We start from the raw sequence: 12,253 nt of genomic DNA, 5'->3' as shown, positions 1-12,253 counted from the left end.
AATAACTAGTATATGGGATTGATTTTAAGAAATTTGTATTAATTAATTTGATTAATATTATGGTGTTTCTATTCTGAGAAAAACGAAAAACGAAACCCTCTGGGTTTCCGTTAGGATGGAAGGGAAAATATGGCGCTGTACAGCGTAACTGTCGGGAGTAGGCTACAGCATAAGAGGATTGGAGGATTCTAAATTGTTGCCCTTCATTAGACAACTTTGTTACAATACTTCTGTAAATCAGTGATATTTATTCCCATAGTAATTCGTTATGGATCCATAACTAAATCAACATCTGCATTTTGAAAGAGTAGGGTTTCCCTTTGTAGTCCGTAATAGTTTTCAAGCCCTGCCACATCCGATGAGCATCAGAGTAGGATTAGTAGGATTCAATCTTAATCCTGTATTGGCGCTTTGCTTGTTTGATGGTTCATCTGAGGGCATAGCGGGATTTCTTATAAGCGTCTGGATTAGTGTCCCTCTCCTTGAAAGCGGCAGCTCTAGCCTTTAGTGCAATGCGGATGTTGTCTGTATTCCATGGCTTCTGGTAGGGATGTGTACATATGGTCACTGTGGGGACGACGTCGTGGATGCACTTATTGATGAAGCCGATGACTGAGGTGGTGTACTCCTCAATGCCATTGGATGAATCCTGGAACATATTCCAGTCAGTGCTGGCAAATCAGTCATGAAGCGTAGCATCCGCGTCATCTGAAAACGTACGTATTGAGCGTCACTGGTACTTCCTGCTTTAGTTTTTGCTGTAAGCAGGAATCGGGAGGATAGAATTATGGTCAGATTTGCCAAATGGAGGGCGAGGGAGAGCTTTGTATGCCTCTCTGTGTGTGGAGTAAAGGTGGTCTAGAGTTTTATTTCCCTCTGGTTGCACATGTGACATGCTCATAGAAATGAGGTAAAACGTATTTAAGGTTGCCTGCATTAAAGTCCCTGGCCACTAGGAGGACCACTTCTGGATGAGCCTTTTATTGTTTGCTTTTGGCCTTATAGAGTTGGTTGAGTGAGGTCTTAGTGCCAACATCGGTTTGTGGTTATAAATAGACGGCTACGAATAATATAGATGAGAACTCTCTTAGTAGATAGTGTGGTCTACAGCTTATCATAAGGTACTCTACCTCAGGTGAGCAATACCTTGAGATTTCTTTAATATTAGAAATCGCGCACCAGCTGTTATTGACAAATAGACGCACACCCCCACTCCTCGTCTTACCAGACGTAGCTTCTCTGTTCTGCCGGTGCATGGAAAATCCCGCCAGCTCTATATTATCCGTGTCGTCGTTCAGCCACGCCTCTGTGAAACATAAGATATTACAATTTTTAACTTCTACCGATTCAACCTCCCGGATCCGGGATCCTCCTCATCAGAAACGCTGACTAGCATAGCCTAGCCTTGCGCCACAGGGATATCATATAATATAATTTCATGAAATCACAAGTCCAATACAGCAAATGAAAGATAAACATCTTGTGAATCCAGCCAACATGTCCAATTTTTTAAATGTTTTACAGCGAAAACACAATATATATTTATGTTAGCTCACCAAAATAGCCAAACACACAACGCCATGTTTTCACTGCAAACATAGCTTTCACAAAACCCACAAATAGAGATACAATTAATCACTAACCTTTGAACAACTTCATCAGATGACAGTCTTATAACATCATGTTATACAATACATTTATGTTTTGTTCGAAAATGTGCATATTTATAGCTACAAATTGTGGTTTTACATTGTGAATACGGCGCCATAATGCACCAAATTGTCCGGAGTTATTTTGGACAGTCACGTAATCTAACCAAAAAACTCATCATAAACTTTGCTAAAAAATACATGTTGTACAGCAAATGAAAGATACACTGGTTCTTAATGCAACCGCTTTGTTAGGTTTAAAAAAATAACTTTAGTACAAAGTACACATTCAATATTCTGAGACAGCTCCCAGCCATTCTCCGCCATGTTGGAGCCAACATATTCCACAAAAATACGAAATAACATCATAAATATTCTCTTACCTTTGATGATCTTCCATCAGAATGTAGTGCAAGGAGTCCTAGTTCCACAATAAATCGTTGTTTTGTTTTAGAATGTCCATTTCTTCTGTTGAATTAGCAACTTTGGCTAGCATTGTGGAGAGCACATGTCCATCAACTCTTGGCGCATGGAACAAAAAATTCCAAAAGTCAATAAACGTCGAATAAACTGGTCAAACTCAGTTGAAAATCCATCTTTATGATGTTTTTCTCATATGTATCCAATAACGTCGAAGACGGAGCATTTCGTTGTGTATACCTAACGCATTTCAGAAAACAATGTGGTGTTCCCTGGTGCGCAGCTGAATACTGCCAATAGGGCAGACCTGTCACTCCAAAAGCTCTCATTCGGTCTCACATCAAGCTAGACACCCCATTCAACATTCTACTGCCTGATGACATCTAGTGGAAGGCGTATGAAGTGCATACAGATCCATAAATATAAGGCAATTGAATAGGCAAGCCCTTACACAGAGCCCCATTTTCAGAATTTTCCTGTTTGGAAGTTTGCTGCCAAATGAGTTCTGTTTTACTCACAGATATAATTCAAACAGTTTTAGAAACTTCAGAGTGTTTTCTATCCAATCGTAATAATAATATGCATATCGTATGATCTAGAACAGAGTACGAGGCCATTTAATTTGGGCACAATTTTTCCCCAAAGTGAAAACAGCGCCCCCTATTTCCAATTAATGTCCCTATGGTAGGATAGCTTGATATATATATATATTTTTCTCTATCTTTTCTTCAAGAAAATAACAGGGATTTATGGCCTGTTCCCGGGAAAGCAGTATGTCCTTCCCGTCGGACTCGTTAAAGGAAAATTAATCCTTCCAGTTCGAGATGAGTAATCGTTGTTCTGATGTCCAGAAGTTTTTTTTCGGTCATAAGAGACGGTAGCAGTAACATTATGTAAAAAGAATAAGTTACAAACAACGTGAAAAAATGTCACTTGTTAAATCCACAGTGTAGATGAAGGGGAAGAGACAGGTTGAAGAAGGATTTTTAAGCATTGAGATAATTGAGACATGGATTGTGTATGTGTGCCATGCAGAGGGTGAATGGGAAAGGCATTTGAACGGGGTATGGTAGTAGATGCCAGGCGCACCGGTATAAGTGTTTCAAGAACTGCAACACTGCTGTGTTTTTCACACACAACAGTTTCCTGTGTGTATCAAGAATGGTCCACCACCCAAAGGACATCCAGCCATCTTGACACAGCTGTTGGAAGCATTGGACTCATCATGGGCCAGCATCCCTGTGTAACACTTTCAACACCTTGTGGAGTCCATACACTGACGAGTTGAGGTTGTTTTGAGGGCAAAAGAGGGTGCAACTCAATATAAGGAAGGTGTTCCTATTGTTTTATACAGTCAGTAGGTCCACTTCAAGGAAAATCTATGAAAAGCATCCTTACAGCACTTTAGGATTATTGATTTGTGTCTGAGTGGATGATATAGGTACCATGCTCTGCTGGTTTTAAAGGGAAGTCATGTAATAATCCAATAATGGTAATGATTTGTGAGGGATTATGATGAAAGGGGATCAATATAAAGGAAAGACAGAATATAGAGTGATACAGGAAACTACACTGAACAAAAATGTCATGACGTTGCCTGCTTGGGTACTGCAAACCCCATCCCCCTCTCCCTGCCTCTCCCTTTCCTACCACAACCCATGCGGTGATCACAGAGAGATGTCGTAAATTCCTGAGAATCTCCCCACCACAAACAGTATTAAGACAGAGGGTAAACTTTCAGGACAAAGGAATTCTCTTCCACCTCACAGAACTTGAGGTACGAACATATTTCATATTCCTGCAAAAGTATAAAGATCGGTGGAAGAGTCCAGCTATTAACATGTCCATTTGTCCCCATGTGAGAAACTCAGGAGAGACTGTTTGGCCAACCTACCATAACGCTGTTTATATAATAACCTCAGATATGAGGTTTACACCTGTTTGTTGTATAAAATGAATGAGTGAGTATGATACTGTTTGTATAATTGTGTAATATGATTTTGGACTGTTTAATTAAGAAAAATACAAATACCTTTTTGATTTGAACTAAACCCAAGGACCGCCCCTGAGCCAGTTGGGTCAGAGACCATGGGACCACCCCTCTCTGCTATCTGAATAAAAGCCAACTCTTAAGAAATTACCCCAGACCATGTTTCTCTCAATCACGAGAGGACAAAGGTTGCAGACCAGACTGCTGAATCTTTTAACCATCCCACGTGGTTAAACTCTTAGACTATCAATACCGACAGAATAAGAACAAGTCTTTGATATTAATTACTAGTCTGCAGCTAGGAATTCGGTATCATTGAACGCGAAGAAAGACAACCGCCGAAACATCCATTCTATATCGAATGACACTCTGAAAAATCCACAACCGAGACAGAACTTCACTCCAACCAAAACGAACTTCTCTCCAACGGCCAAGACGACACACACACTGAACGTAACTATATATATATTGATTGCAATTGTTCCCGAATGAGTGAGCGTTCATGCGTAAGGATTAGCATGTCAATTGTTATAATTATGGACTCTGTAGTGAATTCTTAGTCGAACGCAACTTTCCCTTTGTCTAACAGCCGCCATGCCGGTTCAGCCCACTAGGGCATATTTTCTCCTATCATTTCATGTAACTATTTTAAGTTTGTTTGTTTGTTTATGCATTTCTGTGAATTAATTAGTTAGTAATAAATAAATGATTTAAGACAATTGATGTATGGATGACTCATAGTGAAGACTGGGTTCGTGCAGATCAACGATTTACGACGTTTGGAATGAGACTGACGTAAGGTAGAGTAAATAAATCATTAATTAGAAGACCATTGATCAGATATGAAAATATCTGAAAGGTTATATTGGGAAATTATAACTTTGTAATCTAATAACTTTCCCTGGTGCCCTCGAATTCATAGTTAATTAATTACGTTATTACTCAAGTGATCGCGTAATCCCTAATTATAGGAATCTATGATAAAAACTATAAGTCTTCAATTTAACGATAGCAAAGACACGACAAAAATATAAACACAACTGTAACGATTCTCGTTGGTGGAGGAGAGGAGGACCAAAATGCAGCGTAGTAAGTGTTCGTCATATTTTAATTTCAAACTGAACACTACACAAAATAACAACGATAAGAAAACGAAACAGTTCTGTAAGGTGAACAGACATTAGACAGAAAATAAACACCCACAACCCATAGTGGGAAAACAGGCTACCTAAGTATGATTCTCAATCAGAGACAACTAACGACACCTGCCTCTGATTGAGAACCATACTAGGCCAAACACATAGAAATAACACAACATAGAAAAAGGAACATAGACTACCCACCCCAACTCACGCCCTGACCAACCTAACACAAAGACATAAAAAAGGAACTAAGGTCAGAACGTGACAGCAACATGTAAAGTGTTGGTCTCATGTTTCATGAACTGAAATAAAAGATCCCAGAAATGTTCCATACGCACAAAAAGCGTTTTTCTCCCAAATGTTGAGCACTAATTAGTCTACATCCCTGTTTGTGAGCCTTTCTCCTTTGCCAAGATAATCCATCGACCTGACAGGTGTGGCATATCAAGAAGCAGATTAAACAGCATGGTCATTACACAGGTGCACCTTGTGCTGGGGACAATAAAAGGCCTCTCTAAAATGTGCAGTTTTGTCACACAACACAATGCAACAGATGTATGAAGTTTTGAGGGAGCGTGCAATTGGCATGCTGACTGCAGGAATGTCCACCAGAGCTGTTGCCAGAGAATGTAAGGTTATTTTCTCTCCATAAGCCGCCTCCAACATTGTTTTAGAGAATTTGGCAGTACGTCCAACCGGCCACACAGCCGCAGAGCACGTGTATGGCGTTGTGTGGATGAGCAGTGTGCTGATGTCAATGTTGTGAACAGAGTGACCAATGGTGGTGGTGGGTTATGGAATTGGCAGGAATAAGCTACAGACAACAAACACAGTTGCATTTTATTGATGGCAATTTGAATGCACAGATATAACGTGATGAGATCCTGAGGCCCATTGTCTTGACATTCATCCACCGCCATCACTTCATGTTTCAGCATGATAATGCACGGCCCCCATGTCGCAAGGATCTGTAGACAGTTCCTGGAAGCTGAAAATGTCCCAGTTCCTCCATGGCCTGCATACTCACCAGACATGTCACCCATTGAGCATGTTTGGGATGCTCTGGATCGACATGTACGACAGCGTGTCCCATTTCCCCCATATATCCATCAACTTCACACAGCAATTGAAGAGGAGAGGGACAACATTACACAGTCCACAATCAACACCCTGATCAACTCTATGGGAACAAGATGTGTCACGCTGCATGAGGAAAATGATGGTCAAACCAGATACTGACTGGTTTTCTGATCTGTGACCATCAACAGATGCATATCGATACTCCCATTCATGTGAAATCCATAGATTAGGGCCTAATGTATTAATTTCAATTGACTGATTTCCTTATATGAACTGCAACTCAGTAAAATCTTTGAAAGTGTTACATGTTGTGTTTATATTTTTGTTAAATTGACTGTTCAGTACAATCTGGTCAGTTGCTTATTAATTACTGAGAAATGTCAAAAATGCAGATGTCAACCGTAATTCTAAACAGTTGTGAGAGGAAATGAATCTGTTCAATGTGTTTCATATCCCAAATGGTTACTTTTCAGACGCTGATACAGAGAAGCATGATAAGGACTTTGGTGTTTATGATTATCATAATAGTGCTTTTGGAAAGTATTCAGACCCCTTGACCTTTTCCACATTTTGTTACGTTACTGTAACGGTGGTCCTCCTCCTCTTCAACCGAAAAGGAGGAGTATTGAGGGAACCAAGGCGCAGCGGGTTGTGAACACATAATATTTATTAAAGACAAGACGAAAACACGAACTTCACTATAAACTAACAAAACAACAAACGGAGTAGACAGACCTGAACGACGAACTTACATAAACACGAGAACGCACGAACAGGGAAAATAGCCTACACATAAAATGACGATGTACAACACAAACCGAACAGTCCCGTATGGTGCGACAAACACTGACACAGGAGACAACCACCCACAAACAAACAGTGTGAAAACACCTACCTTAATATGACTCTCAATCAGAGGAAATGAAAAACACCTGCCTCTAATTGAGAGCCATATTAGGTCACCCTTTAAACCAACATAGAAACAGAAAACATAGACTGCCCACCCAAACTCACGTCCTGACCAACTAACACATACAAAACTAACAGAAAACAGGTCAGGAACGTGACATAACCCCCCCCTCAAGGTGCGAACTCCGGGCGCACCAGCACAAAGTTTAGGGGAGGGTCTGGGTGGGCATCTGACCACGGTGGTGGCTCAGGCTCTGGGCGAGGTCCCCACCCCACCATAGTCAATCCCAGCTTACGTTTCCCCCTACGACTGACCACCCTCCTATTCCACCCACTTACTTTTAATGGTAACCTTACGATAAGAGGCAGCACCGTGACAAGGGGCAGCACCGGGATATAGAAATAGCTCAAGACAGAGAGGTAGGTCAGGATAGAGAGGTAGCTCAGGATAGAGGGGCAACTCCGGACTGAAAGGCAGCTCCGGACAGAGAGACAGCTCTGGACTGAGGGGCAGTTCTGGATTATTAGCCACTTCTGGCTGAGGGGCAGCTCATGGCTGACTGACGGCTCTGGACGCTCATGGCCGGCTGACGGCTCTGGACGCTCATGGCAGGCTGACGGCTCTGGACGCTCATGGCTGGCTGACGGCTCTGGACGCTCATGGCAGGCTGACGGCTCTGGACGCTCATGGCAGGCTGACGGCTCTGGACGCTCATGGCAGGCTGACGGCTCTGGACGCTCATGGCTCGCTGACGGCTCTGGACGCTCATGGCTCGCTGACGGCTCTGGCTGCTCATGGCTCGCTGACGGCTCTGGCAGATCCTGGCTCGCTGACGGCTCTGGCAGATCCTGTCTGGTTGGCGGCTCTGGCAGATCCTGTCTGGTTGGCGGCTCTGGCAGATCCTGTCTGGTTGGCGGCTCTGGCAGATCCTGTCTGGTTGGCGGCTCTGGCAGATCCTGTCTGGTTGGCGGCTCTGGCAGATCCTGTCTGACAAATGGCTCTAGCGGCTCCTGACTGACTATCGGCTCTGACGGCTCGGGACAGACGGGCGGCTCTAATGGCTCGGGACAGACGGATGGCTCAGACGGCGCTGGGGAGACGGATGGCTCAGACGGCGCTGGGGAGACGGATGGCTCAGACGGCGCTGGGGAGACGGATGGCTCAGACGGCGCTGGGGAGACGGATGGCTCAGATGGCGCTGGGGAGACGGATGGCTCAGATGGCGCTGGGGAGACGGATGGCTCAGATGGCGCTGGGGAGACGGATGGCTCAGATGGCGCTGCGGAGACGGATGGCTCAGACTGATCCTGTCTAGCGGAAGGCTTTGGCTGCTCCTGTCTGGCGGAATGCTCTAGCGGCTCCTGTCTGGCGGAAGGCTCTAGCGGCTCCTGTCTGGCGGAAGGCTCTGTAGGCTCATGGCAGACGGGCGGCTTTGCAGGCTCATGGCAGACGGGCGGCTTTGAAGGCTCATGGCAGACGGGCAGTTCATGCGGCGCTTGGCAGACGGACAGTTCAGGCGCCGTTGGGCAGACGGCAGACTCTGGCCGGCTGAGACGCACTGTAGGCCTGGTACGTGGTGCCGGAACTGGAGGCACCGGGCTAAGGACACGCACCTTCATGCTAGTGCGGGGAGCAGGGACAGGGCACACTGGACTCTCAAAACGTACTCTTTGCCTGGTGCGTGGTACCGGAACTGGAGGTACCGGGCTGAGGGCACGCACATCAGGACTAGTACGGGGAGAAGGAACAGTGTGTACAGGGCTCTGGAGACGCACAGGTGGCTTAGTGCGTGGTGCCGGAACTGGAGGCACTGGGCTGGAGACACGCACCATAGGAAGAGTGCGTGGAGGAGGAACAGGGCTCTGAAAACGCACTGGAAGCCTGGTGCGTGGTGTAGGCACTGGTGGTACTGGGCTGGGGCGGGGAGGTAGCGCCGGAAATACCGGACCGTGCAGGCGTACTGGCTCCCTTGAGCATTGAGCCTGCCCAACCTTACCTGGTTGAATGCTCCCCGTCGCCCGCCCAGTGCGGGGAGGTGGAATAACCCGCACCGGGCTATGCACACGTACAGGAGACACCGTGCGCTCTACTGCGTAACACGGTGTCTGCCCGTACTCCCGCTCTCCACGGTTAGCCTGAGAAGTGGGCGCAGGTCTCCTACCTGCCCTTGGCCCACTACCTCTTAGCCCCCCCCCAAGAAATTTTTGGGATTTCCTCTCGGGCTTCCTGGCCAGCCGCGTACCTTCATAACTGCGGTTCTTCACTCCGGTAGCCTCTGCTCTCCTCAATGCCTCCAGCTGTTCCCATGGACGGTGATTCACTTTAGCCCATGGTCCTTCTCCGTTAAATATTTGCTCCCAACTCCACAAGTCCTGTATACTTGCCCGTTGCTCAAAATTCCGCTGCTTGGTTCTGGATTGGTGGGTGGTTCTGTAACGGTGGTCCTCCTCCTCTTCAACCGAAAAGGAGGAGTATTGAGGGAACCAAGGCGCAGCGGGTTGTGAACACATAATATTTATTAAAGACAAGACGAAAACACGAACTTCACTATAAACTAACAAAACAACAAACGGAGTAGACAGACCTGAACGACGAACTTACATAAACACGAGAACGCACGAACAGGGAAAATAGCCTACACATAAAATGACGATGTACAACACAAACCGAGACAGTCCCGTATGGTGCGACAAACACTGACACAGGAGACAACCACCCACAAACAAACAGTGTGAAAACACCTACCTTAATATGACTCTCAATCAGAGGAAATGAAAAACACCTGCCTCTAATTGAGAGCCATATTAGGTCACCCTTTAAACCAACATAGAAACAGAAAACATAGACTGCCCACCCAAACTCACGTCCTGACCAACTAACACATACAAAACTAACAGAAAACAGGTCAGGAACGTGACAGTTACAGCCTTCTTCTAAAATGTATTAAATTAACAAAGCAAAATGACAAAGCAAAAACTGTTTTTAGACTTTTGCTCATTTTATAATAATAATAAAAAACTCATATCACATTTACATAAGTATTTAGACCCATTACTCAGTACTTTGTTGAAGAACCTTTTGGCAGTGATTACAGCATTGAGTCTTCTTGGGTATGAGGCTACAAGCTTGACACACCTGTATTTGGGGAGTTTCTCCCATTTTTCTCTGCAGATCTTCTCAAGCTCAAGCAGGTTGGATGGTGAGCGTTGCTACACAACTATTTTCAGGTCTCTCCAGAGATGTTAGATTGGGTTCAAGTCCGGGCTCTGGCTGGGCCGCTCAAGGACATTCAGAGACTTGTCCCGAAGCCACTCTTGTCTTGCCTGTGTGCTTAGGGTCATTGTCCTGTTGGAAGGTGAATCTTCGCCCCAGTCTGAGGTCCTGAGCAGGTTTTCATTAACGATCTCTCTGTACTTTGCAGAGAGAGGATTTATTATTTATTTAATCCATTTTAGAATAAGGCTGTAACAAAATGTGGAAAAAGTCAAGGGGTCTGAATACTTTCTGAAGGCACTATACATTTTCTTAAAACAATTTGAATCCGAATATTCCCATTCCTCTGGGAAGACATGACCAGTATTGTTATTATTTTGTTGTACAGTAAATTGTTTAAACCTATACAGAGATCATTTTTGATAGTATTTTTTTTCAGATGATTTGATGGAATCTTTGTTTAGTCTTTACTTGAGAAATGGGTTTGGATGCCTCCATTCTGTTGTGCAAGGATGCATGTGACATCAATTTGGATGTGCTGTATGTGAATGTGACAATGCACATTGCAATAAAGTTTGACTTAAAAAATTGTGTGTCTGGATTTTCCTACACTACTAGGCACTATAATGGATTGATGGACGCTATAATAAACTAACTCTTAAGTAGATTAACTCTTCTGACTTCTTGCTCCAAATGTGCTACTTAAGCTTTGCTGTCTCGCATACAAATGTGTCACACAATGAAAGTAACCTTGTACGCTGGTGAGATGACATGGCCTCTATAGGCAATGTTGGAAAAGTCTTGATTAGTCTGGGGAACCCAGAATCAATTCCTTTTTTGAGTGCTGGCCTCCGATAGACTACGCTTGACAAACCTCCTTCCCAGAGAAGCCACCACAGTTTCAAAAGTGGTGTGAGAAAAATGTATTTTCTGTGGCCTGGAGTTTTTCCTGATCTCATGTCCTGGTCAGGTAAAACTCTGTGTCCTATTCGTAGGCATTGACAGGGTCCAACGTAAACTGTTTTTCTCACTGGCCCGACCAGGCCTGTTGGCCAAAAATCTACTGTCCCCAACATAATTTCAACTGGCTTGACATGGTGTCATTTTTAAATGCTATATTCAGCTATTAATAGGTTATATTTGGTTATTATGATGTGTATTAAAAGGCTGTGTAATATAATGTAACAGTGGTGTAAGCAGGGCCTAAAGATTGGCATGGTTTCTCTCTATATTCAGCTATTAAAAGGCTACATTATGATATAAGGCTGTGTAATATAATATAACAATGTAAGTCTTGATTCTATTCTTTAGAATTGAATTGTATTAATTACATTCATTTTGTTTCTAAAGTATGTTATTTTGTTAAGATGTTATTTACATGTCAACATGGGATGCAGACCAGGTCATAGCACCATCTCTGCTGCTTCTCTGGTTTGAGATTATGTTATTACTTGTATTGATAAGAAGAAACACTGTGCAGCCCTTTTCATTGAAGTGTCTAAGGCCTTTGGCACTGTGGATCACGTTACTCATTCAGAGGCTTTGTAGCTGGTTTGAAAATGATTTAACGGACAGAACGCAATGTGTATTTACTGATGCTGTTCAATCAGGTTTTCTGGGTGTCCCACAAGGATCGATTCTTGGTCCAGTTATTTTCACTATTTACATGAACAATATTGGTTTATCTGATAAACAATGTACCTGTACTTGTATGCTGATGACACTGTTGGGTATGCTATTTCCCCCACGGTTGACCAAGCTCTTTCAGAGTGTTGGGTTCTTATTTTTCAGAGTAAATAACCAACGGACACTAGAGAAGCTTTAACCAACTTTATTCTTCCCAAAGGTT

The sequence above is a fragment of the Salvelinus namaycush genome, chromosome 19, assembly GCF_016432855.1.
Source record: "Salvelinus namaycush isolate Seneca chromosome 19, SaNama_1.0, whole genome shotgun sequence".
Lineage (NCBI taxonomy): Eukaryota > Metazoa > Chordata > Actinopteri > Salmoniformes > Salmonidae > Salvelinus > Salvelinus namaycush.
This window is presented reverse-complemented; position numbering follows the sequence as displayed.